This window comes from Phocoena sinus, chromosome 13 (genome assembly GCF_008692025.1).
Source record: "Phocoena sinus isolate mPhoSin1 chromosome 13, mPhoSin1.pri, whole genome shotgun sequence".
Lineage (NCBI taxonomy): Eukaryota > Metazoa > Chordata > Mammalia > Artiodactyla > Phocoenidae > Phocoena > Phocoena sinus.
The window spans coordinates 39,853,569-39,880,368 of NC_045775.1; the positions used below are offsets into that span (position 1 = coordinate 39,853,569).

Sequence of the window (26,800 nt, forward strand, 5' to 3'; positions counted from 1 at the left end):
TACCATAGACTAAGTGGCTTATAAACAATAGAAGTTTATTTCTCACAGTTCTGGAGGCTGGAAGTCTGCGATCAGGGTGTGAGCATGGTGGAGCTCTGGTTAACAGTGGTCATTTTCTTACTGTGTCCTCACATGGTGGGAAGGGCAAGGGAGTGCTCTGAGGCCTCTTTTATAAGGGCACTAATCCCATTCATGAGAGTTCTACCCTCAGGACCTAATTACTTCCCAAAGGCCCTACTTCTTAATACCATCACATTGGGGTTTAGGATTTCAACATATGAATTTGAGGGGAACACAAACATTCAGTCTATAGCAGGGATTTTATGAGCCAATCAGACTGACAGATCATGTAGTGGAAAAAATCACTTTGAGGAGCCTTCCCTCAGCAGGAGAGCTGTGGATGGGGTAATTTCTCTTAGAAGGGGACTGTTGGTTGGGCAGTCATCATGAATGAGCTCTTGAGTACACTGCTCCAATCTCTATCTGCCTAAGTTTTTCTACTCTCAATATTGTCCACTCTTGACTAGAGTCACCTGAAACCCAGACCCTGTGTTCCTTCTATAAGAGCTCCTCATCTAACTTTCAAGAACTGTGAAGGGGTCTAAGATTTTACCAAACTTACAGGCTAACAAATTATCTTGACACAATTTCACTGATGCTAGCAGAAGGCAAGAGACTTTCGGGTCAGAGACAAAGGATTTTATCACTCACAGCACAGCAAGTAGAATGACCATTAGCATATTTACATCAGTTCCTCTTACTCCCTAGTCCCACGGGAACAATGTGGATGGGGACCAAATGGATGCTTGTGTAAGCTGTGGGTTGTGTTACAGTAGAGGAACTCTGAGCTTAGGGAACCTAAATCTTTTATAATGGGCAGTAAACACACCTGCTCTTTGTTCTGGAGAAAGACATTATGACACTGGACAGTAAGCATATCTGGCCTTTTCTCTAGATGGAGGCATTATCTCTATCTTCCATGGCTATTTGTTATACAAACACGTTCTTGAAAAGATATTTTGAATGAAGGGTAGTAAGTACCTCACTTACAAGATGTGCAGAAATGTGAGATACTCGCAGGGAGTTGTCTTGAAACACTAACTAGCAGCTCCCATCCATCCACATTCTGGTACTGGCATGTTTATTCCTCAGGTGACGGGAACTTTACTTTTCCAACCCTAATCCCTCACCTAAGCTCTAATCACAAATTTCCTGCTCCAAGTGAACATCCCATTCAGATAACTTCAATAATTAAATTTAAAATGTTTATATACATCTTCCTTTCCTAACCTTCCAGTTTTATTATCACCATTCTCCTTGTCTCACTAGCTCCAACCTTAGGAGTCATTTTTAAATTCCATCTTCCTCTTTGTCACTGATCACCAATCAATCACAAAGTTCTATCAGCTCTCCTTTGAAATATCTCATTCTCACCCTCTTCTCTTCCTGGCCATTTATACCGTCATTAATTTAATTCAGAATTTTATTTCATCCCTAGAATGCTCAAGAAATGTCCTCACTAGTTTTCTAGATTCCTATTCTCCTCGTCGATACCTCTTAATCCCCTTAAGGCACTGTTTTGATCATATTGTACTCTTATTTTTAAAGTTTCAGCAGTTTCCCATGGCCTTAGACTGTTCAATAGAACAGTCTAAGCTTCATCTCCCCCACCAGCCCACCCACTCTGACCTGAGCCTTATCTCCTGCCACTCTGTTCCGGCTGTGCAGGCATTGCCTCTTTTCTCTACCTGCCAAACCCATCCATGCCTGGTCTATTTCCCTACCCTTCCACATTCTTCAGAGTTCTGAACCCTGTACCTTTGCAAAACCACTTCATCTTTCAGCACCTAGAAGTTCTTCTTTTACTGGTCCAGTCTACACTAATTTCCTTTGTCCAATTATACTTACTTTAATATTTAGCCTCATTCTGTCCCATGTGGCTACTTAATTGTCTTATGTACCCACCTAAGTTTTAAGTTCCTGGAGGATAAGTACTATCATTTGTATACCTTTTATACCACTCAGTGTCTATTTAGCACTGACTTGGCCAAACTGTAGAAACCCAACTCTCCCACTTGCTAGCCATGTGACTGGAAAGGTAACATCTATGCCTCAGTTTCCTCATTTAAAAAATGAGATATAGGGAATTCCCTGGTGGTCCAGTGGTTAGGACTCCATGCTCTCACTGCTGAGGGCCCAAGGTTAGATCCTTGGTCAGGGGAATAAAATCCCACAAGCCACGTAGCATGGCCAAAAAATAAATAAATAAAATAATAATAATAAACTTTAAAAAATGAAATAAAAACTGAGATATAAATAGTACCTATATCACAGGGTTGTTGGGGTAATTAGATTAGATAATATGAGAAAACCTTAGCAGATTATCTGGTATATAGGAAGAGCTCAATCAATATTGACTGTTATTATTAATCTTATAGTGATGAATGAATGAATAAATAAATAAATGAATACATGAAATACACAGTCCTCTTTTTTGGAGGGGCTCCAGTCTTATGAAGATAACCTTGAAAAATATTTATAATCCCAAACCAGTGACGCATGGGAGAAGTTGGATGGAAGATGAGAAGTAGCATCTTCCAAAGGCCTGACAATCCTTGAAAAGATGGATTGTTCAGAGATAAGAGAGAACCTGATAATAGAAAAGAACCAATAAAGGAACAGTCCAGATAGTGTTTGCTTGTCTCCTTTCTGTTTCCATGTTTCTCTCTGCCTCTTAGGTAAGTCTAAGGCTCTTGAAACATAGGTGGGGGCACTGAAGAAGCAACAGTATGGCAACTGGTCAAAGAGATGGAGCCTATTCCCTGGCCGGGGGTTGGTAAAATTTTCCAGAGAGGACACATCATGTCTTTCTGCTAGGGCATCTCTGCCTCCTTAGATCTGCCTACAGGCAAGCTTGATATGAGCTAGTTCTATGGAAAGTTGTCAGTGGCTGTCAGAACCATAATGCTGCTTGAGAAGAAGCATTAACTATCTGGAGAAGAAGGCAAAGGAATTCTCTCTTAAAAAGTAGAGCAGCCTCAATCCTCTTCCATTAACAAATTACTATGATTGTCTTTTCAATGCCTTTCTATATGTCATGTACTGTGCTACCCAACAAATAGTCCTCAAAATAATCTGGTAAAGTAAGTATTACAATATCTACTTTAAAGAAAAGAAACTTAGGAGCACCAAGATTAAGTAAGCGTCTTTGGTCATACAGCTAATAAGTGATGGAGCAAGGATTTAAACTCAGGCATTCCTGCCTACAAAAGTCTGGGAGCATTTTCCCTCAATACCAGCATATAAAAGAATCCGAACAAGCCAGGCCTTGGATTCCTACTCACATGTGCTTTCAGCCACACGTCACTAATTTCCTTTTACCATTTATCAGCTATTAACACAACTATGCAAGTGAGACTATCAAATACTTTTTTGAGGGTGGGTTTTCACAGCCAATAAGGGGAAGGGGAGACACTGAGCCCTTCAGCAGGGGTGAGGGAAGAAACTAGCCATGGGCAGCTGAAGGCAAATGAAAACAAATTTGTTAGCTGAGGGCTAGCTCTCTGCGTAGCAACTAAAGTGTTTTTTACATCTCCTGCCAGATAGAACTTCTGTTACAGTGTTTCTTGTCACCAGTAGGAAAATATGGGCTCCTCCTAGAGCTCTTAATTCTGAATCTATTACTACACTTAAAAAAAATAATGTTAATAGAGATAATAAAATGGAATCCTAACCACAGTCACTTTGCCGTCTGCATGAAAATATTGGCTCTGGAAGAGGGACAGCCTGGTAGGAAACCAAAGACATAGAAATATGTTTTGAGAATCATATTCTTGGCCTGAAACAGATCTCACAGTAAGGAAGTTTGGCTGAGGCCAAGGTTCCTGAGGTCAGGAAGCGGGAGAAGCTGAGTAGCTTGTTTTTCTGCAGTCTCAGTGGAACAGGGCAGTCAAGGAGGGTGTATTTTGGTTTCTACTAGCTCTTCCAAGGGAAAAAGCAGCCCAGGTTTGTGTCTCCTCCACAGAAGTTGGGGTCGTTTGCCTTAACAAGGGCAGACCACAGACCCTCCATGAAATTGTGGAGACTTTTCTTGTTGGCCCCATTCCAGTTCCCCTTCCAAAGGGTCTCTCTCTCCTGGGTATCCCAAATCCCACTATTCCTGACAACCCAAGCCACCAGCTTGGTTAATGCAACTTCTGTATACAGTAAGATGATCTGGGTTAATGGGAGGTCCAATAAATGTGATGATTTCACTACTTCTTATTCCCATTGTCTTCATTCCTATTTGACTGAATGAAATAGTTAATCAGGCAATGATTTTAAATTTATGTTTTAAAACTAACTTGATCAATTAAGTGGGTCTGATTAATATAGATATTATTTCTGCTTTATATTTTGATAAGTGCTATTGTGTTCCCCAAAAGATGTTAAAGTCTTAACCCCTGATCATTGTGAATATGACCGTATTTGGAAATAGGGTTGTTGCAGATATAATTAAGTCAATATGAGATCATACTAGATTAGAGTGGGCCCTAGAACCAATTAGTGTCCTTAAAAGTAGGTTGTGAAGAGACATAGACACATACAGAGGGAAGGCAGTCATGTGAAGATGGAGGCAGAGACTGGAGTGATGCAGCTGTAAGCTAAGGAATGTCAAGGATTGCAGACAACCAAGGATTGCAGAAGCTCGGGAGAGGCAAGGAAGCATTTTTCCCTTGGAGCCTTCAGAGGGAGCATGGCCTTGCTGATACCTTGATTTTGGACTTCTAGCTTCCATAATTGCAAGAGAATAAATTTCTGGTTTTTAAAGTCGCCCAGTTCATGGTACATTGCTATAGCAGTCTTAGGAAACTAATACAAGTATTTTCGTTCGCATTAATTTTTTTCTTACCTATTGTACCCCAGCACTTATCAAACTACTTCGCAGTATAATGGGAGCTCAATTAACACATGTTGAAGGAACGAGTGAATTGAGTGTGTATGTGTACAATCTGTGTATGTAGAAGCATATTGATACACTTTCTGATCTACCTCACTCGTTTTCTATTGCAATGAGTCCATGAGTCTATAAATCCACACATGTGGACTGAATAAATAATGCCTATCATGTATATGTACTTCTTATTTTAACTTAAGAGCCATACAAATAAACAAAACTAACAACTGGCAAGAATTCCTACCAAAAAAGTCAAAGTGAAGTTACATTTGTTAATAAGAAAGTAGGAAAACATGAAAACAGATGGATTCAGCTTGAATTAAGAAATCTTCATTTTTTTCCCCCAAATGCCATTCTTGGTAGCCTTCCTCTCCTTGTTGCTGAAATCAACTCATAATCCTATGCTGCACAGGGCTTGTACTGCACCAGCCCCTAGGCCAGTGTTTTTTAAAGTGTACTCCATGGATCATCTGCATTAGAACTACCTTATAAAGCTAGAATAATTAAACAGTGTGGTATCGGTGCATGAAGAGACTGATATACAGTTGACCCTTGAACAACATGTGTATTAGGGGTGCTGACCCTCCATGCAGTTGAAAATCTCCATATAACTTATAGCTGGCCCTCCATATACACAGTTCCTTCATATCTACAGTTCCTCCCTGTTCACGGTTCCACATTTGAGGATTCAAACAAAACCGGTGCATAAGTAGACCTGCACAGTTCAAACCCATGTTATTCAAGGGTCAACTGTAGTAGTGTCGCAGAAGAGAAAGTTCAGAGTTAAACACAAATTCATATAGAAATCTAGAATATGATAAAATGGGCAATTCAAGTCATTGGCAGTGATGAATTAAGGAATAGATTATTCAATAAATGTTATTGGGGAAACTGCATAGCCATCTGGGAAAAATAAATAAGTTGCAACCAAATTCTACATGTTATTCTAGAATAAAGTCTATATGACTTAAAGATTTAAATTTTTAAAAAAAAATCTATAAAGGTACTAGATGAATTTGTGGAATAATTTTTCACAGTCTTAGAGTGGGAAAAGCCTTTCAAAGTATAACTTAAAACCCAGAAATCACTAAATAAAATATTAATTAATTCAGTAACAGTTACACTTTCATAAAAAGCTGTCCCGCAGAAGTCACCAAAAGGAATTCAAAAGATAAATGACAAACTGAGAAAAATATTTGCAACTCACATCACAGCCTAAGGATTTGTTTCCCTAATGTATAAAGAGTTTCTAAAAACCAATAAAATAAAGGTCAAAAGATACAGTAGAGGGCTTCCCTGGTGGTGCAGTGGTTGAGAGTCCGCCTGCTGATGCAGGGAACACGGGTTCGTGCCCCGGTCCGGGAAGATCCCACGTGCCGCGGAGCGGCTGGGCCCATGAGCCACGGCCGCTGAGCCTGCGCGTCCAGAGCCTGTGCTCCACAACGGGAGAGGCCACAACAGTGAGAGGCCCGCGTACCGCAAAAAAAAAAAAAGATACAGTAGAAAAATAGTGAAAGGAAATGCACAGACTTTACAAAAAGAAAATACAAATGACTCAAACATATTTAAATATTCTCATCCTCTTCTCTTATGGTAAAGGAACTGTAAACCTAAACACCAGTGAGGGACTTCCCTGGTGGTGCAGTGGTTAAGAATCTGCCTGCCAATGCAAGGGACACGGGTTTGATCCCTGGTCTTGAAAGATCCTACATGCCGCAGAGCAACTAATCCCATGTGCCACAACTACTGACCCTGTGCTCTAGAGCCCGCGAGCCACAACTACTGAGCTTGTGTGCCACAACTACTGAAGCCCATGCACCTAGAGCCCGTGCTCCACAACAAAAGAAACCACTGCAATGAGAAGCCAGAGCACCGCAATGAAGACTAGCCCCCAGCTCGCCACAACTAAAGAAAGCCCACATGCAGCAAGGAAGACCCAATGCAGCCAAAAATAAATTTTAAAAAAACAACAACACCAATGAGATACTATTTTGATGTACCATATTGGCAAAGTCAAAAAAATTTGATCATATACTTTGTTGGCTAGAGGTCATGAAGAAATGGTGTTCATGCTGGTAAGAGTGTAAACTGATATAACTTCTGTGAAGGGCGATTTGGCAGTATCTATCAAAATCACTTATTGTTTGGCCCAGTAATTCCACTTCTAAGAATTTATCCAGATATAATCACTTATGTGTGAAATGACATATGTACATGGTACTTGTTGCTACATTGTTTACAGTTGGGAGAGATTATAAACGACCTGCATGTCCATTGGCATAAGATTGTAAAACAAACTATGGTTACTCCCACACTGAAATACTATGTAGTCATCAAAAAGGATGAGGAAACTTTACATACAGGAATGGCAAGATCTCAAAGAAACATTGTTAAGTGAAAAACAAAATAAAACAAAAATAAACAAGTTTCAGAACAGTGTGTATGGCATGCTACCATGTGAATGAAAAGGAGAAAATTAATACATAGTTTTTGTTTAATATGCATGAAATATTTCTGGAAAATATACAAGGAAAATTACAGATTCCTAGAATGTAATCCCTACCCCAGACTTTTGGAGGCAAAATCTGCACAGGCATTAGTTCTAAAGCTTACTAAAGATTGATAAACACTGACCTTAGCGGGTAAAAATTTGAGAATCACTTTGAGATTTGCTGGCTCAGTTCCAACACGTAGCATTTTGCCCTTTTTCTCAAATCCAGTCTATTTACTCCCAGGACCTTAGTTCTACTAACTAGCTTCCTATCCCTATGACCTCATCACTGTCCCAGAAAACTACTTAGATCCATTATGTCAAACTTCTTCTTCCAGGTACATAGGAGTCCTGAGCCACTGACCAGGGTCAACATATCCAGAATCAGGATCAAACTAAACATGCACAAAGCTGACAATAGCTCCTTCTTGATAAGTACATTCTGGGAAGAGAGAAAAACTCAATGGAGTAAGCAGAGAGCAAAACCAGGGCCTTAGATTTGGGTTGATAGCAGAGGGCAGAGATGATAGAGGAACAGGCTGAGAGGAGGAAGGATTATACATGTCCCCAAAGGTGACAGGACTGAAGATGCCTTTTAAAGAGAGCCAATAACTATGCCTCTGGTTGGGAAAAATTTCAGACCCCTTGTTCTTCCTGAACCAAAGCTCTGCCTTCTCTTTCTAAGCACTACTGCCATCATCAACACTCACCCCTGAACTGAATCATGTGGCTGGGTCTCTGTTATCTAATTCCAGACTTCCCTGAGCTGCCTGCCCACCTGCCTAAATTTCTAAATACCTCCTGTTCCCACCAATCGTGAAGTATGTGTTTGTATATCCAATCTCTCCAGACACATTCTTAGGACTGAGCTTGCTCTTAGAACCTTCAGCTGTGCTTGTTCTCCAGTGACCCATCCCCCATTGGTCTGATCTGATTCCTAGATCCCAGCTCTCCAGGTCAGCACTGTATCCCAAAGAGAACCAAGCCACATGGGGTCTATATCCTAGCTGCTGGTTGAAATTCATATCACAAGTTAGATAGGAGCTCTGCCTTGAATGATGTGGTCTGTGAACACAACTACCTGCAACCACATGAAAAGTGAATAATCATATTGATACAGATTCAATTCTAGGTATGGACACCAAAGGAGCAAAGATTTGGCTAGTCTCATACTGGTACAAGTACAGGCCCTTAGCCATCAGATGTCAGAAAAATAGAAGGGCAGGTAGGTTAACGGATAATGGCTAGCAGAGGTTAGGACCAATTAAAGATATGTCAGGTCAGGCAATCAGAGTCCTGTGATATATAAATCTGATTCTGAGGCAACGCCTGCCTCAGACCACTCTTTGCCAAAGCAGGTTTGATATAGGAGTGTGCTCAAAACTTCTCACTTAGGTAAGCAATCATAGGTGGCCAAGGAGGGAGCAAGAGAGTGACAGAAGGTTCTAAACTGTATATAGGTAAATATGCAGCTTGGTGTGGTGGGGAGAGCACTGGACTAGGTACCAGTAGACCTGAGTACTGCTCCTGAGTCCTCTCCGTGCTCTTTGTTCCAGTGATCTCCACCCCGACCCCAAATCTTGCCCAGTTGGGCCTCCTTGCTTTCAATTCAGCATCCCTGGTTCCAGGAAACTGTTCTACATCCATCCTCCCCACCTGACTCTGATGGCCTAGAGCAGATACTTGGCTCTTTATGTCTGTTTGGTAATGGAGCATTCCCAGCAAGAGCTATCACCATCAGCAATCTTGGCAACACTTTGATCCCTGAGTGTGACAGCCTTGTATCCTTATCAGCTGAGGACCCTGTCTATGAAGTGTTTAATTTCCAAAGGAAATGTTGGGCCTACAGAAACTTCTAGCTAAGAACAGGGAACCAGTTCTCTTTACATCAAATGTCCTAATCCTACTAGTATAAAGAGAGATTTTTAACTATATATATATATATATATATATATATATATACACACATATATATTTTTTTAATGAAGCAGAAACATTTTAAAAGAGGAAGAAACATCACACTGGCCTTTGAGGGATTTATTTGTCTTCAATTCTGAAGGTCCTCCATCTTCCCACATTCAATCTGTGGACTGAGAACTGGTCAGGAAGTGGCCTCTGCCACAGTTGTACCCAAAATGTCAGCAATGCAGGTAAATGTTAGCAAAGTAACTGTCTTCTGCTCTAGATAAAATTCTGCCTGCTCAGGTATGGGAACATATGTATAACTGATTCACTTTGTTATAAAGCAGAAACTAACACACCATTGTAAAGCAATTATACTCCAATAAAGATGTTAAAAAAAAAAATTCTGGATCACTAACGCTTGAAGATGGCGGAAGAGTAAGACGCGGAGATCGCCTTCCTCCCCACGGATACACCAGAAATACATCCACACGTGGAACAACTCCTACAGAACTCCTACCGAAGGCTGGCAGAAGACCTCAGACCTCCCAAAAGGCAAGAAACTCCCCACGTAACTGGGTAGGGCAAAAGAAAAAACAGAGACAAAAGAATAAGGACGGCACCTGCACCAGTGGGAGGGAGCTGTGAAGGAGGAAAAGTTTCCACACACTAGGAAGCCCCTCCGCGGGCGGAGACTGCGGGAGGCAGAGGGGGGAGTTTCGGGACCGCGGAGTAGTGCACAGCGACGGGTGCGGAGGGCAAAGCGGGGAGATTCCTGCACAGACGATCGGTGCCGACCAGCACTCACCAACCCGAGAGGCTTGCTGCTCACCCACCGGGGCGGGCGGGGCTGCGAGCTGAGGCTCGGGTTTTGGTTTTGGACGGAGCTCAGGGAGAGGACTGGGGTTGGCGGCTTGAACATAGCCTGAAGGGGTTAGTGCACCACGACTAGCCGGGAGGGAGTTCGGGGAAAAGCCTGCACGGGCCGAAGAGGCAAGAGACTTTTTCTTCCCTCTTTGTCTCCTGGTGCGCGAGGAGAGGGGTTTAAGAGCGCTGCTTAAAGGAACTCCAGAGACGGGCGCGAGCCACGGCTAAAAGCGCGAACCCCAGAGACGGGCGCGAGCCGCGGCTGAGGGCGCGAGCCCCCGAGACGGGCGCGAGCCGCGGCTGAAAGCGCAAACCCCAGAGACGGGCGCGAACCGCGGCTGAGGGCGCGAGCCCCCAAGACGGGCGCGAGCCGCGGCTGAAAGCGCAAACCCCAGAGACGGGCGCGAGCCGCGGCTAAAACCGCGGACCCCAGAGACGGGCGGGAGACGCTAAGGCTGCTGCTGCCGCCACCAAGGGGCCTGTGTGCGAGCACAGGTCACTCTCCACACCCCTCTTCCGCGGAGCCTGTGCAGCCCGCCACTGCCAGGTTCCCGGGATCCAGGGACAACTTCCCCGGGACAGCGCACGGCGGGCCTCAGACTGGTGCAACGTCACGCCGGCCTCTGCCGCAACGTCACGCTGCCTCTGCCGCCGCAGGCCGGCCCCGCACGCAGTGCCCCTCCTTCCCCCATCCCCCAACCCCCGGCCTGAGTGAGCCGGAGGCCCCGAATCAGCAGCTCCTTTAACCCCGTCCTGTCTGAGCGAAAAAACAGACGCCCTCCAGCGACCTACACGCAGAGGCAGGGCCAAATCCAAAGCTGAGCTCCTGTGAGCTGTGAAAACAAAGAAGAGAAAGGGAAATCGCTCCCAGCAGCCACAGAAGCAGCGGATTAAAGCTCCACAATCAACTTGATATACCCTGCATCTGTGGAATACCTGAATAGACAAGGAATGATCCCAAATTGAAGAGGTGGAATTTAGGAGCGAAATCTATGATTTTTTTCCCTTTTCCTCTTTTTGTGAAGGTGTACGTGTATGCTCCTGTGTGACATCTAGTCTGTATACTCTAGCTTCCACCATTTGTCCTAGGGCTCTATCCGTCCATGACTTTTTTTTTTAAAAAATTCTTTTTCTTAATAATTAAGTTTAATTGTAATAACTTTATTATACTTTACCTTCGTTCTTTCTTTCTTTCCTTCCTTCCCTCCCTCCTTTAGACAACGAATCACCCCAAATTGAGGAGGTGGTCTCAGGGAGCAGGATTTATGATTTTTCCCCCTTTACCTCTTTTTGTGAAGGTGTATGTGTATGCTTCTGTGTAAGATTTTCTCTGTATAGCTTTGCTTCCAACATTTGTCCTAAGGTTCTATCCGTCCCCTTTTTTTTTTTCTAAATATTTTTTAATTCAATAACTATATTATACTTTATTTTATTTTTACTGTATCATCTTTCTTTCTGTCTTTTTTTCCTTCTTTCCCTCCTTCCTTCCTTCCTCCCTCCCTCCCTCCCTCCCTCCTTTCTTTCCTTCTTTGCTTCTTTCTTCCTTCCTTCCTTTCCTCCTTTCCTTCTTTCTTTCCTCATACTTCTACTAATTCTCTCTACTTTTTCTCCCTTTTATTCTGAGCCGTGTGGATGAAAGGCTCTTGGTGCTCCAGCCAGGAGTCAGGGCTCTGCCTCTGAGGTAGGAGAGCCAACTTCAGGTCACTGGTCAACAAGAGACCTCCCAGCTCCACATAATATTAAACAGCGGAAATCTCCCAGAGACCTCCATCTTAACACCAGCACCCAGCTTCACTCAACGGCCAGCAAGCCACAGTGCTGGACAACCTATGCCAAACAACTAGCAAAACAGGAACACAACCCCACCCATTAGCAGAGAGGCTGCCTAAAATCATAATAAGGCCACAGACACCCCAAAACACACCACCAGACGTGAACCTGCCCACTAGAGAGACAAGATCCAGCCTCATCCAGCACAACACAGGCACTAGTCCCCTCCACCAGGAAGCCTACACAACCCACTGAAACAACCTTAGCCACTGGAGACAGACATCAAAAACAACGGGAACTACGAACCTGCAGCCTGCAAAAAGGAGACCCCAAACACAGTAAGATAAGCAAAATGAGAAGACAGAAAAACACACAGCAGATGAAGGAGCAAGATAAAAACCCACCAGACCTAACAAATGAAGAGGAAATAGGCAATCTACCTGAAAAAGAATTCAGAATAATGATAGTAAGGATGATCCGAAATCTTGGAAGTAGAATGGACAAAATGCAAGAAACAGTTAACAAGGACCTACAAGAACTAAAGATGAAACAAGCAACGATGAACAATGCAATAAATGAAATTAAAATCACTCTAGATAGGATCAATAGCAGAATAACTGAGGCAGAAGAACGGATAAGTGACCTGGAAGATAAAGTAGTGGAAATAACTACTGCAGAGCAGAATAAAGAAAAAAGAATGAAAAGAACTGAGGACAGTCTCAGAGACCTCTGGGACAACATGAAACGCACCAACATTCGAATTATAGGGGTTCCAGAAGAAGAAGAAAGAAAGAAAGGGACTGAGAAAATATTTGAAGAGATTATAGTTGAAAACTTCCCTAATATGGGAAAGGAAATAGTTAATCAAGTCCAGGAAGCACAGAGGGTCCCATACAGGATAAATACAAGGAGAAACACGCCAAGACACATATTAATCAAACTGTCAAAAATTAAATACAAAGAAAGCATATTAAAAGCAGCAAGAGAAAAACAACAAATAACACACAAGGGAATCCCCATAAGGTTAACAGCGGATCTCTCAGCAGAAACCCTACAAGCCAGAAGGGAGTGGCAGGACATACTGAAAGTGATGAAGGAGAATAGCCTGAAACCAAGACTACTCTACCCAGCAAGGATCTCATTCACATTTGATGGAGAAATTAAAACCTTTACAGACAAGCAAAAGCTGAGAGAGTTCAGCACCACCAAACCAGCTTTACAACAAATGCTAAAGGAACTTCTCTAGACATGAAACACAAGAGAAGGAAATGACCTATAGTAGCGAACCCAAAACAATATATAAAATGGAAATAGGAACATACATATCAATAATTACCTTAAATGTAAATGGACTAAATGCTCCCACCAAAAGACACAGATTGGCTGAATGGATACAAAAACAAGACCCTTATATATGCTGTCTACAAGAGACCCACTTCAGAACTAGAGACACATACAGACTGAAAGTAAGGGGATGGAAAAAGATATTCCATGCAAATGGAAACCAAAAGAAAGCTGGAGTAGCAATTCTCATATCAGACAAAATAGACTTTAAAATAAGGACTATTAAAAGGGACAAAGAAGGACACTACATAATGATCAAGGGATCGATCCAAGAAGAAGATATAACAATTGTAAATATTTATGCACCCAACATAGGAGCACCTCAATACATAAGGCAAATACTAACAACCATAAAAGGGGAGATCAACAGTAACACATTCATAGTAGGGGACTTTAACACCCCACTTTCACCCATGGACAGATCATCCAAAATGAAAATAAATAAGGAAACACAAGCTTTAAATGATACATTAAACAAGATGGACTTAATTGATATTTATAGGACACTCCATCCAAAAACAACAGAATACACATTTTTCTCAAGTGCTCATGGAACATTCTCCAGGATAGATCATATCTTGGGTCACAAATCAAGCCTTGGTAAATTTAAGAAAACTGAAATTGTATCAAGTATCTTTTCCGACCACAACGCCATGAGACTAGATATCAATTACAGGAAAAGATCTGTAAAAAATACAAACACATGGAGGCTAAACAATACACTACTTAATAATGAAGTGATCACTGAAGAAATCAAAGAGGAAATAAAAAAATACCTAGAAACAAATGACAATGGAGACACAACGACCCAAAACCTATGGGATGCAGCAAAAGCAGTTCTAAGGGGGAAGTTTATAGCAATACAAGCCCACCTTAAGAAGCAGGAAACATCTCGAATAAACAACCTAACCTTGCACCTCAAGCAATTAGAGAAAGAAGAACAAAAAAACCCCAAAGCTAGCAGAAGGAAAGAAATCATAAAAATCAGATCAGAAATAAATGAAAAAGAAATGAAGGAAACAATAGCAAAGATCAATAAAACTAAAAGCTGGTTCTTTGAGAAGATAAACAAAATAGATAAACCACTAGCCAGACTCATCAAGAAAAAAAGGGAGAAGACTCAAATCAATAGAATTAGAAATGAAAAAGGAGAAGTAACAACTGACACTGCAGAAATAAAAAAAATCATGAGAGATTACTACAAGCAACTCTATGCCAATAAAATGGACAATCTGGAAGAAATGGACAAATTCTTAGAAATGCACAACCTGCCAAGACTGAATCAGGAAGAAATAGAAAATATGAACAGACCAATCACAAGCACTGAAATTGAAACTGTGATTAAAAACCTTCCAACAAACAAAAGCCCAGGACCAGATGGCTTCACAGGTGAATTCTATCAAACGTTTAGAGAAGAGCTAACACCTATCCTTCTCAAACTCTTCCAAAATATAGCAGAGGGAGGAACACTCCCAAATTCCTTCTACGAAGCCACCATCACCTTGATACCAAAACCAGACAAGGATGTCACAAAGAAAGAAAACTACAGGCCAATATCACTGATGAACATAGATGCAAAAATCCTCAACAAAATACTAGCAAACAGAATCCAACAGCACATTAAAAGGATCATACACCATGATCAAGTGGGGTTTATTCCAGGAATGCAAGGATTCTTCAATATACGCAAATCTATCAATGTGATAAACCATATTAACAAATTGAAGGAGAAAAACCATATGATCATCTCAATAGATGCAGAGAAAGCTTTCGACAAAATTCAACACCCATTTATGATAAAAACCCTCCAGAAAGTAGGCATAGAGGGAACTTTCCTAAACATAATAAAAGCCATATATGACAAGCCCACAGCAAACATCATCCTCAATGGTGAAAAACTGAAAGCATTTCCACTAAAATCAGGAACAAGACAAGGTTGCCCACTCTCACCACTCTTATTCAACATTGTTTTGGAAGTTTTAGCCACAGCAATCAGAGAAGAAAAGGAAATAAAAGGAATCCAAATCGGAAAAGAAGAAGTAAAGCTGTCACTGTTTGCAGATGACATGATACTATACATAGAGAATCCTAAAGATGCTACCAGAAAACTACTAAAGCTAATCAATGAATTTGGTAAAGTAGCAGGATACAAAATTAATGCACAGAAATCTCTGGCATTCCTATATACTAATGATGAAAAATCTGAAAGTGAAATCAAGAAAACACTCCCATTTACCATTGCAACAAAAAGAATAAAATATCTAGGAATAAACCTACCTAAGGATACGAAAGACCTGTATGCAGAAAATTATAAGACACTGATGAAAGAAATTAAAGATGATACAAATAGATGGAGAGATATACCATGTTCTTGGATGGGAAGAATCAACATTGTGAAAATGACTCTACTACCCAAAGCAATCTACAGATTCAATGCAATCCCTATCAAACTACCACTGGCATTTTTCACAGAACTAGAACAAAAAATTTCGCAATTTGTATGGAAACACAAAAGACCCCGAATAGCCAAAGCAATCTTGAGAACGAAAAAAGGAGCTGGAGGAATAAGGCTCCCTGACTTCAGACTATATTACAAAGCAACAGTAATCAAGACAGTATGGTACTGGCACAAAAACAGAAAGATAGATCAGTGGAACAGGATAGAAAGCCCAGAGATAAACCCACGCACATATGGACACCTTATCTTTGATAAAGGAGGCAGGAATGTACAGTGGAGAAAGGACAGCCTCTTCAATAAATGGTGCTGGGAAAACTGGACAGGTACATGTAAAAGTATGAGATTAGATCACTCCCTAACACCATACACAAAAATAAGCTCAAAATGGATTAAAGACCTAAATGTAAGGCCAGAAACTATCAAACTCTTAGAAGAAAACATAGGAAGAACACTCTATGACATAAATCACAGCAAGATCCTTTCTGACCCACCTCCTAGAGAAATGGAAATAAAAACAAAAATAAACAAATGGGACCTAATGAAACTTCAAAGCTTTTGCACAGCAAAGGAAACCATAACCAAGACCAAAAGACAACCCTCAGAATGGGAGAAAACATTTGCAAATGAAGCAACTGACAAAGGATTAATCTCCAAAATTTACAAGCAGCTCATGCAGCTCAATAACAAAAATACAAACAACCCAATCCAAAAATGGGCAGAAGACCTAAATAGACATTTCTCCAAAGAAGATATACAGAATGCCAACAAACACATGAAAGAATGCTCAACATCATTAATCATTAGAGAAATGCAAATCAAAACTACAATGAGATATCATCTCACACCAGTCAGAATGGCCATCATCAAAAAATCAAGAAACAATAAATGCTGGAGAGGGTGTGGAGAAAAGGGGACACTCTTGCACTGCTGGTGGGAATGTGAATTGGTTCAGCCACTGTGGAGAACAGTATGGAGGTTCCTTAAAAAACTACAAATAGAATTACCATATGACCCAGCAATCCCACTACTTGGCATATACCCTGAGAAAACCAAAATTCAAAGAGAGTCATGTACCAAAATGTTCATTGCAGCTCTATTTACAATAGCCAGGACATGGAAACAACCTAAGCGCCCATCATCGGATGAATGGATAAAGAAGATGTGGCACATATACACAATGGAATATTACTCAGCCTTAAAAAGAAATGAAATTGAGCTATTTGTAATGAGATGGATAGACCTAGAATCTGTCATACAGAGTGAAGTAAGTCAGAAAGAAAAAGACAAATACCGTATGCTAACACATATATATGGAATTTAAGGGAAAAAAATGTCATGAAGAACCTAGGGGTAAGATAGGAATAAAGACGCAGACCTACTGGAGAACGGACTTAAGGATATGGGGAGGGGGAAGGGTGAGTTTTGACAGGGCGAGAGAGAGTCATGGACATATACACACTAACAAACGTAGTAAGGTAGATAGCTGGGGGGAAGCAGCCGCAAGGCACAGGGATATTAGCTCGGTGCTTTGTGACAGCCTGGAAGGGTGGGAGGGGGAGAGTGGGAGGGAGGGAGACGCAAGAGGGAAGACATATGGGAACATATGTATATGTATAGCTGATTCACTTTGTTGTAAATCAGAAACTAACACACCATTGTAAAGCAATTATACCCCAATAAAGATGTTTAAAAAAAAAAAAAAAAAAAAAAAAAAAAATTCTGCCTGCTCTTTTCCCTCCTTTCTCCTGGACACAAGTCAGCAGTTAGCATAAGGAAAAAAAGAATTTCACATTTGCTAAACATTTGACACATTTAAAAATCTCCTGAAAACTCATTTACTGTTGAAACATTGAGGTTTTTCTACCACAATGTCTTAACCTATCTCCCTACTGACCAGCCATCCTAAAAAGTAACCTTCATTGTCCCACTGCCTGTCTCAAACATTTTTGAGAGTATCTCATATTCCACAGGGTGAAGTAAAGCTCCTCACCTTGGCATTCAAAGCCCTCCATCAGGCCTTACCTCCTATTAGTCCCTTAAAGAAACTCTTAATTCAAGCCAGAAAGGCCACTACTAAATATCTTACATATTCCTGGTGCCTCATTTCCACTCCTGACATTTCCCCTTCCTTTCCACTTATCCAACATTTATAGTTTTTTAAATATCTAGCTGAAGTCCTTCCTCCTTCACAGTGGAAGATCACCTAGCCCAGTGAGTTCTCTCTCCTTGTCACAACTACAGAACCTGTTTACTAACTGTTCCTTTCACTTGGGATGTTGCTTTGTGACAGGCCTTGTATTTTCAACTTGTTTTTCAGATCCACTTATGCACATATTTACCTTTTCATCTTTGATGTTTGACTTTGAGGGCAAGGATCATGTCTAGATTAGGTTAGCACACAGCAGACTCACAATAAATATTTACCAATTTTAACTGATTGACAGTTAAAAGATGACAACCCTTTGCTTTGATCTTTTCCCATAACCCTCCCTACTTGCTCTTTATCATGAACCATTCCAGTTCCAAAAGGCCAACATTTTCTTTCTGTCTAAAACCTGCCTAAAATTCTAGGTTTTAACACTGGAAGGGAATTCTCCAGAAGAGACAGGGCAGCTCTTCAGATAGTAGGAGGGCTATCTCCACGACTTTCACCTTTTTTTTTTTTTTGTCAACGAGGTCTCTTCCTCCATGAGCATGCTGCTGCCCCTTAAGCACTCTGATTCAAGGTGAACAAACTAAAAAGATCTTCTCTAGGGTCACCTAGCACAAAATGGACCTGCTTTATTAAGCAAAAGGAAAGGGAGGCCAAAAGGAAAACAAACACAAAGAAGAAAATGTAAAAGACTTACACATTATAAATTTTGAATCTTTCTAACATGAGCTCAATCCCGAGGTGCTCAAGACCTGTCCCATTCCACAAGGCATCTACAATGTCTACACTTTATCCCCAGATAAAGACAGCCAAATTTTAAGCATAAACAGTTGAATTCTTGTTTCTTAGTCCTCAAATTCTCTAAAGCTGAAGAGTGACATTTTATAACCTTCTACTCACTTGTTGGCTATATGTCCTAAATTCTTTCTTTGCTCAGTGTGCTCTTCTGTAAAATGAGGATTATAATAGTAAAGTAAAATAATCATAAAGTTGATGTGGGGATTGAATGAGATAATCTAGGTAAGGCAGCTAGCAAATGGAAAGCACTCAGTAAACACTATTATTATTTCACAAGCAAGACTGACAGATTAGGCGAGATAAAGGGGGGGTGGGTTGGAGAGAGGGAGAGAGAGAGGGAGAGAGATTTCAATTTCAACTCGACTACCTAAACCACCCATCTAGGGCCCCTCCATCTCCTCTTTCTGGTTTCTTCTGAGGAAGACATGCCTCTCAGGCACAATGACCATCTTCAAGAACACAGGTTCACTCTTTCAGTCCCAAACAACAATTATATCTTAATACAGTACAATAATTGTTACACTCAGCATGGTAACAGAAGAGTCTGTTCTTTATGTTCTTTTCTACCTGCCCAATAGTTTCAATGTTTTTCTTGGTATGATGTAAGCATGCTCATTCTCCCTACCTACAACTATTCCACTCCACTGTCCTTACCTCAAGATGAAAGATCACAGGCATCTCTTTGTCTTCCTCCTGAAGCACCTGTAATAACCACAAAATTGTTCAAACAGATCACACATGTGACCTTGATAAAACCCTTTTTCCTCTCTGGGCCTCTGTTCCCTTATTTGTAGGTAAGTGGGTCTGACCAGATGATCTCTAAGGTCCCTTCTCACTCTACCATTCTCCACTACCAAAATAGGGAGACATTAAACCAGAAAAGTTAGTCTGGAGCCTTACTGTGGAGAGCTTTGAATGCTGGATTATGGGTCCACTTAATCTCATAGACAGGGAAATTATGTGACTGGAATTTATTAACAATGATGTTTAGGAATAGGGAGTCCAGGGGAGAATTAATGAAGCTTGAACAGGAGAAATGGGTGTATCGTGGGAAGGCAGAAACTTTCCAGCTTGGTAAACAATTGGATATAGGGAGCAAGGGAGGACGTGTCAAAGGAGCTGGTGATTGGGATGTTACTAACAGAATTAGGAGGCTGGTTTTGCAGGTTACGTAAAGGAGAGGAGGCTGGTTTTGCAGGTTACATAAAGAATTCTGTTTAGACATACTCTACAACTCAGCAATTCCACTCCTAGGCATAAACTCCAAAGAAACTCTAGGACCTATATGAAAAGATACATGTGGAAGAATATTCATTGAAACATTGTTTGCATAACAATAACCTGGAAATAATTCAAATGCCCATGAACAGGAAAGTAGATAAATGAATTTTGGTATAGTCACACCCTGGAATATTATACAATAGCCAAAACAGATGGACTGCAATGACACACTGTAACATGGATGGATAACAGCAAGTTAAAAAGTAAGTCCCTTACATACAACATGGTATCCTATTTACACAGTTATAAACAATGAACATAAAGAATATTGTATTATATTATATGTATAATATATATGATTATAATACATATATAATCCTTTGAAGGAATACATATTGATACAATATACAAACAAATCAAAAAATGATGAATGTAGGATTCAGGACAATGCTTACTTTGGATGTGGAGAGGCATTTTGATGCAATAAGGGAGCCACATAGATATAGATTATTTTCAAGGAACTAATTTTCATGTTAGATTTTCAGGTGTTTATTACATTATTTAAAATAAACTAATCAAATAAACAAATACATAAGTAATCAGAAGGAAAAATGTATTAAACATAAATTATTGCTGTAAAAATAGGTCTCAAAGAATATTACAGGGGTTTAAAAAAATATAACAGAAGATAAAAGCACATTGGTAGAGAAAGAAATAAAAGAGAAAATAAAAACATCTCAGAAATGAATGCTACATTAGAAACAACCAAAAATAGGGGGAAAATGTGATAAAAGTATGTTAAGACATGAGGGACAGGCTAGAGTGAAAGACGTTAAAAGAGTAAAAATATAAAAATTTTATAGATAAGGTGTAAAAAGGAGAATCAACTTCTTGAAAAATAGAGATGTGATAGAAATACTATTTAAAGAAATAATGAAAGAAATGTTTCCTGAAATAAAGACTTTAATCTGCAGATCAAAAAGTTACACCATGTATTTGGAAAAAATGATATAGAAAGGTGAACCCAAGATACATTCTGCAGAAGCCATTCATCTTCAAAGATAAAGAACTAATCATATGAGAATCCAAGCAGAAAAGGCAGGTTACTTCCAAGGAAGAAAGACTTAGGTTGACTTCAGACATCTCCTCAGTGATATTCAAATGCTTGAAGATAATGGTCCAGGTCTACACAGTTTTGAGAGCATGAAAGTATAACCCCAAACTCTATATTCAAGTGTGGCAAGCAAAGGTTGCTGGTTATTTCTCCATATTCATTTTCTTCCTTCTTAACACTGAGAACACAGATTTTGAGCTAGACAATTGCCATCAGCTAAAAGACTATATATCCCATAGTCATGTAATTAAGTTTTATCTAGTAAAATACACGCAGAAATGTTGTGTGCCACTTCAGAGAAATCTCCTTAAAGGTGGGGGCCTATCCTTCTTGACTCCTTCCTTCATTCTGCTGCCTGAAATCTGAATATGATGGCTGGCACTCAAGCATTCTTAGACCATGAGGACAAGGACTATTCTCTAAGAAATGGTAGAGCAGTAAGCTGGAAAGACTACGGGTTCCTGACGAGTTTATGGTGCTCTGGACTTCTATTATGTGAGAAAGCAATAAACTTCCAACTTGTTAAAAACTCTTATGTGTATGTTTGTTGGAGGACAAACATATTTTTAGTCAGCCATACTTAACTCAGAATGATTACAACAGGCTCCTCAGATATAAAGAAAAAGGACAGGATGTATCAAGCTTGGAAATAAAATTAGGTGATGAAACTCAGCCAACAAAAATCAAATCAAAATAATATAGGAGAGGCTTCCCTGGTGGCGCAGTGGTTGAGAGTCCGCCTGCCGATGCAGGGGATGCGGGTTCGTGCCCCAGTCTGGGAGGATCCCACATACCGCGGAGCGGCTGGGCCTGTGAGCCATGGCCACTGGGCCTGTGCATCCGGAGCCTGTGCTCTGCAACGGGAGAGGCCACAACAGTGAGAGGCCCACATACCGCAAAAAAAAAAAAAAAAAAAAAAAAAAAAAAATATATAGGAATAGGGAATATGGAAACCATTGTAAAGGATTAATAAATAAATTTTAATTCATTTAAATATAAAACTGAGATTAAATAACTGGGAATTATGGTCACAGAACAGAATGTAAGTAATAACACAAAAATCAAGAGTATGATGGAAGAGTAAATGTGCTAATTTTCTCATCTTGCATCACATGGGATCCATAGATATAGTCTAGAAGAGAATTTTTAAAAAACTTTTACATAATGATTCCAACCTTTTATTGTTTTTCATAACTTCAAAAAAATTTAGGAACTAATAACTTTCATAGTGAAGAAACATTTGTCTAAAATTCAGCAATTCTTACAGTTTCACTTCAATTTCCTTTAACTTCGTTAAATAAAAGTAAAAAGTTATTTTTTGTTTTAAAATAATGTGTAGTGTATGATTCACATTTTTGTTCACCAATTAGTTTCATTTTCACCCTAATTTACCTATCTACCTACTTACTGTCTGTCTGTATCTTAGATGTATATTGAATATCTTAAAATGTCACTTGTTGTAAGTCTAGATGGGGGAATTTCTTTTTTTATTTCTGTATTTTAATAAGGATTATGCATTAATTTGATAAATTATCAACTCTAAAAACCAAGTTTTTTTTTTTAAATAAAGGAATTCTCCCACTTTCTTCTGGAAAAATCTTGTAACTACGCACAAATGAAAATGAATACTTACCCCAATAGAACTTATATTTCAAGCTTTTAATTTTATTATAATTATAATATAAACAGAGGTAGTAATGTACAGCAGTGACTTTGGCATAAAAAAATCTATATCCACACCTCTAGTCATATAACTTCCTGAAGGCAATACCTTACAATTGTACTCTAATTTTTGTCAAAGGGAAATTTTAACTTCACAAGAAAATGTATTTTAAAATAAAGTAGGTAGAGAACGTTTTATCCTCATTTTATAGATGGGCAACAGCATCCAAGGCAACAAACCTAAATAGTGGCAAAGCTGGGATTGGAACTAAAGTGCTCTAATTTCCAGACCAGATGTTCCCAGAAAAAGACAGTTACTGTTATTTTCCCCTTGTTGAATACAACTGGCTTTCATGGCAATAAGATAACCAACACATACTCAACAGAGCCATTAGTTCAAAGAATTTTCAACTTGCAAGGGACCTTAGAGGTCTTACGTGGGCATTCAGCAGAGGGCCTTAGCAATCCTCCTTTTTACACCCAAGCTAGAGCATAGCTGATGTGCCTCTGGGGTCCCATTTCAGAGATCACCATTTTGGTTTTTTTTAATCTTATCTGATTTACATACTAATGTTTCACATAAGATTCCATTTGAAAAAGAGGCTGGTTTCTAAAAATAGGTTTTAAACCACTGATAGCCTAATCTTACAGAAATAGAGAAGTGATTTAATATAATCATTGCAAAGTGAGGAAGTTTCAAGAAGTACCAACCAATTCACAGGAGAATAAGCAATCTTGGACCAAGCTTATTTTGAGACTGCCTGACATCATTCCATTTAGAAGCAGCTGCTTTTCTGAATTCACACTTCTCCTTTTTTCTAAGCCGCTAGTTAACTAACTCAAGTGTACAGACTGTACAAATCTTACGTGGTCAAGAAATTATAGATTTGATGCATGAACAAGAACTGGAGAAAAATTTCAAATGTCTTGCCTTGTAATGTTCCATGGTCTAACTTTGAAAATTGTCTAACCAGAAGCAGCTGTCTGCTGTTAAAAATGTGGATCCATTTTAAAGGTAGCAGGAATGTTCTTTATTAGATATAAATATCACTATGCTTCTGAGGTTGATGAAGTCAATTAAATGGAGGATGTAGGTAATTTAATAATTTACATTTATCAAGTGCTTTACAGATTATAATCAGTAAAATAGCATTTGGTACACTAGGAAGAGCACAGGCTTTGGAATGAGACATAACTAGCCTCACTGTTTAGTAGATGGGAAACCCCAGTCTAGACTATTTACCCAACTGATGTTTGATTTTATCATCTGTGAAATGGAACTAATATGAGGATTAAGTGTAATGACACATAATGAGTACCTAAGTATTCCTCAAGTAACTTTAATTTCCTTTCCTCCTTTTTCCTGGAATGTTGAATATAAGTGACATTTTTATTAATTGGACCCTATTTTAAATATACAGGAGTATAAGCTGTAATATACGGTAAATTATTTTTTAATGCAGAATAATTTTGCAATCTGAATCATAACCAGTAGTCAGTATATTGCAATGAAAAGAGTACTGGGTCAATAATCAGAAGACTTTCATTCTTATCTCCATTCTGCCACTTTTAGGTTGAACCCATATGAAATGACCATTTTTACCGGTCACAAATGGTTGAATAAATTTGTGGTGCTGGATAAACAATAATCTCTCTATTATTTCTTCATTAGATGAAGTTTAGATAACTACATTCATTCATTGATTAAATATTTATCATTTGCCTATTATCTGGCAGACATTGTTTTAGCTTTAGCTTATGACGATATAGTGAGGAATATAACAATATTCCTTTCCTTTTGGTACTCTATTCAATAAGGGAGACATAAGAAACAAGAAAATAAGTTTACAAATCATAAATTTTTCAGGCAGTGATAAAATATTCAGTAACTCGTGGATTGCTAAGGTTTGATTCAACTTGAAAATTGTAAAATACCAGGTCATTTTTGTAATAAATTATACTCTTTTCTTACTGAATTAGTTTAATAGAAGATGTATCTGCAGATAAATTTGTGCTTCTTAAAAATAGAAACAAGTACCAAAATTGTAGGAAATCTGAAAGGGAATCTTTAGAAAACCTCAAATAAAAGGATTTAGGAGATTATATTAGGAAATAGGTTTGGCTGCATGTAACAGTAAGAAATGCCAAATAATAGTGGCTTAAAGAATAAGGGTTTTTTTTCATGAATCAGGAAGTCCAAATCTAGTTGCTCCAAAGCTAGCATGGTACCACAGTGTTTATCGGGTGGCTGCTCTTAGCCACCTTTACCATAGACTTTCTTCCTCACCCTTGTTGCTTCATGGTTGCAAGATGGCAGATGGAAATTCCTCTGCAACACTATACCAATGTGACAGGCAGAAAGAACATAAGGGTCAAAGGGTAAAGCTTAACTGCCAGCTTAGTTTGCCTCCTTATAAAGAGTTTTCCCAGAAGCCTCACCTAGCAACTCCCACTTACAGCTCATTAGCAGGAACTGGACTACACTTAAATTTTCAGTTGAGCACTTGGCTACCCTAGACAAAATCAGAATTATGTTAATGAGGAGTGTTCAGATGAATACTGGCTAGAGAACTGGCAACATCTACCAGAGGGATGTACCAAACTTCACTAAGAAATATGATTCTGAACATCTGTGAAACAAACATATACCAAGAAAAATCATTACTAAAAGGAAATTTTGACATGTGTCTTCTTATATATCAAATACTGTTTGACATGCAAATAATTTCCAGTTGCCTTCTCCAAGTTCTACCTCCCATAGGTCTGTAAGTAAAAGTAAGTTTTACTTTTTATTATTTACTAAAGTAATGCCTATCTGTAATATTTACCCAAGGGCTTGGTTTGAATAAAGAACTCCATTTATCTTAAATGATTTTCTGTTTTCTTCCTTCCACATAAAATTTAAGAAGACATAAACAAATCCAAGTGATGAACTACTAAATAGCTAAGGGGTTTGAAAAAAAGATCAAGAAAACAAAATCCAAGAGGGTGACAGACATACAAGGATGCAGAGGTCCCTAGGATTATGGGAGGGTTCCACAAGTTGGGTGTCCCTTACCATCTGAATTCTAGCAATCTAAATATGTGTATAAAATCTGGTAAAAATGTTTACCAAAGTTCACTATCCAAATAAAAAATCAGCTAAAATGAACCCATGGGTGTATATTAACTAAAATGTTGTAGGTGAATGCTGAGTGGCTCCTTCAGGCATCCCTCACCCTGCTGTTCAGAGAAGCTCTGGATCAGAAAGTGAGAAGTACAGGTACAGCAAAGACAGTGGGATGTCACATTTGAGATTAGGGTACAGAGAGACTGTGACTTCTGTCCTGCTTGCCCACTCTAGCTCTCTCTTGTTTGCTTGCTCCGAGGGAAGCCTGCTGCCATGTTGTGAGCTGCGTGTAGAGAGGTTCATGGGGCAAGGAACTGAGGGAGGCCTCTGACCAACCTGAAGTGAGGAACTGAAATCCTCAGGCCAACAACCCACAAGGAACTGAATTCTGCCAACAACCCATGAGTGAGCGTGTTATCAGATGCGTCAGCAGCCCCGCTGGCACCTTGACTGGGGCCTTGTAAGAGACCTTGAGACTGAGGTGCTCTGCTAACTTGCACCCAGATTCCTGATCTACAGAAACTGTAAGATAGTAAGTGTTTGCTGTTTTAAGCCTCAAATTTTGGGGTAATTTGTTACCTAGCTAAGGATAATTAGTACAGGAATGCAAAAATCTTTACCAGTTTTTAATATTTTGGCACATAAAAGAACATGTCTTGGTCATATGGTATTCTCTTTTATATATATGGAACATCATACTCCTTGGTATTATCAATAAATAAAAAACTTACTGGGGGGACTTACCTGGTAGTGTAGTGGTTAAGAATTCGCCTGCCAATGCAGCAGACACGGGTTCAATCTCTGGTCTGGGAAGATCCCACATGCCGCGGAGCAACTAAGCCTGTGAGCCACAACTACTGAAGCCCACGCACCCTAGAGCCCGAGCACTGCAACTACTGAGCCCACGTGCTGCAAGTACTGAAGCCTGTGCCCCTAGAGCCTGTGCTTGGCAACAAGAGAAGCCACGGCAATAAGA

The 26,800-nt window shown here is 39.7% G+C and overlaps 1 long non-coding RNA gene across 1 annotated transcript in view; it reads right to left on the reverse strand.

Moving 5' to 3' along the window:
• Positions 1 to 26,800, reverse strand: part of LOC116764750 — a 159,874-nt gene that overhangs the window by 52,184 nt on the left and 80,890 nt on the right. The window contains exon 3 of the long non-coding RNA XR_004352999.1: positions 19,373 to 19,420. This is a non-coding gene — a long non-coding RNA (uncharacterized LOC116764750). The remainder of the gene's footprint in view (positions 1 to 19,372; positions 19,421 to 26,800) is intronic.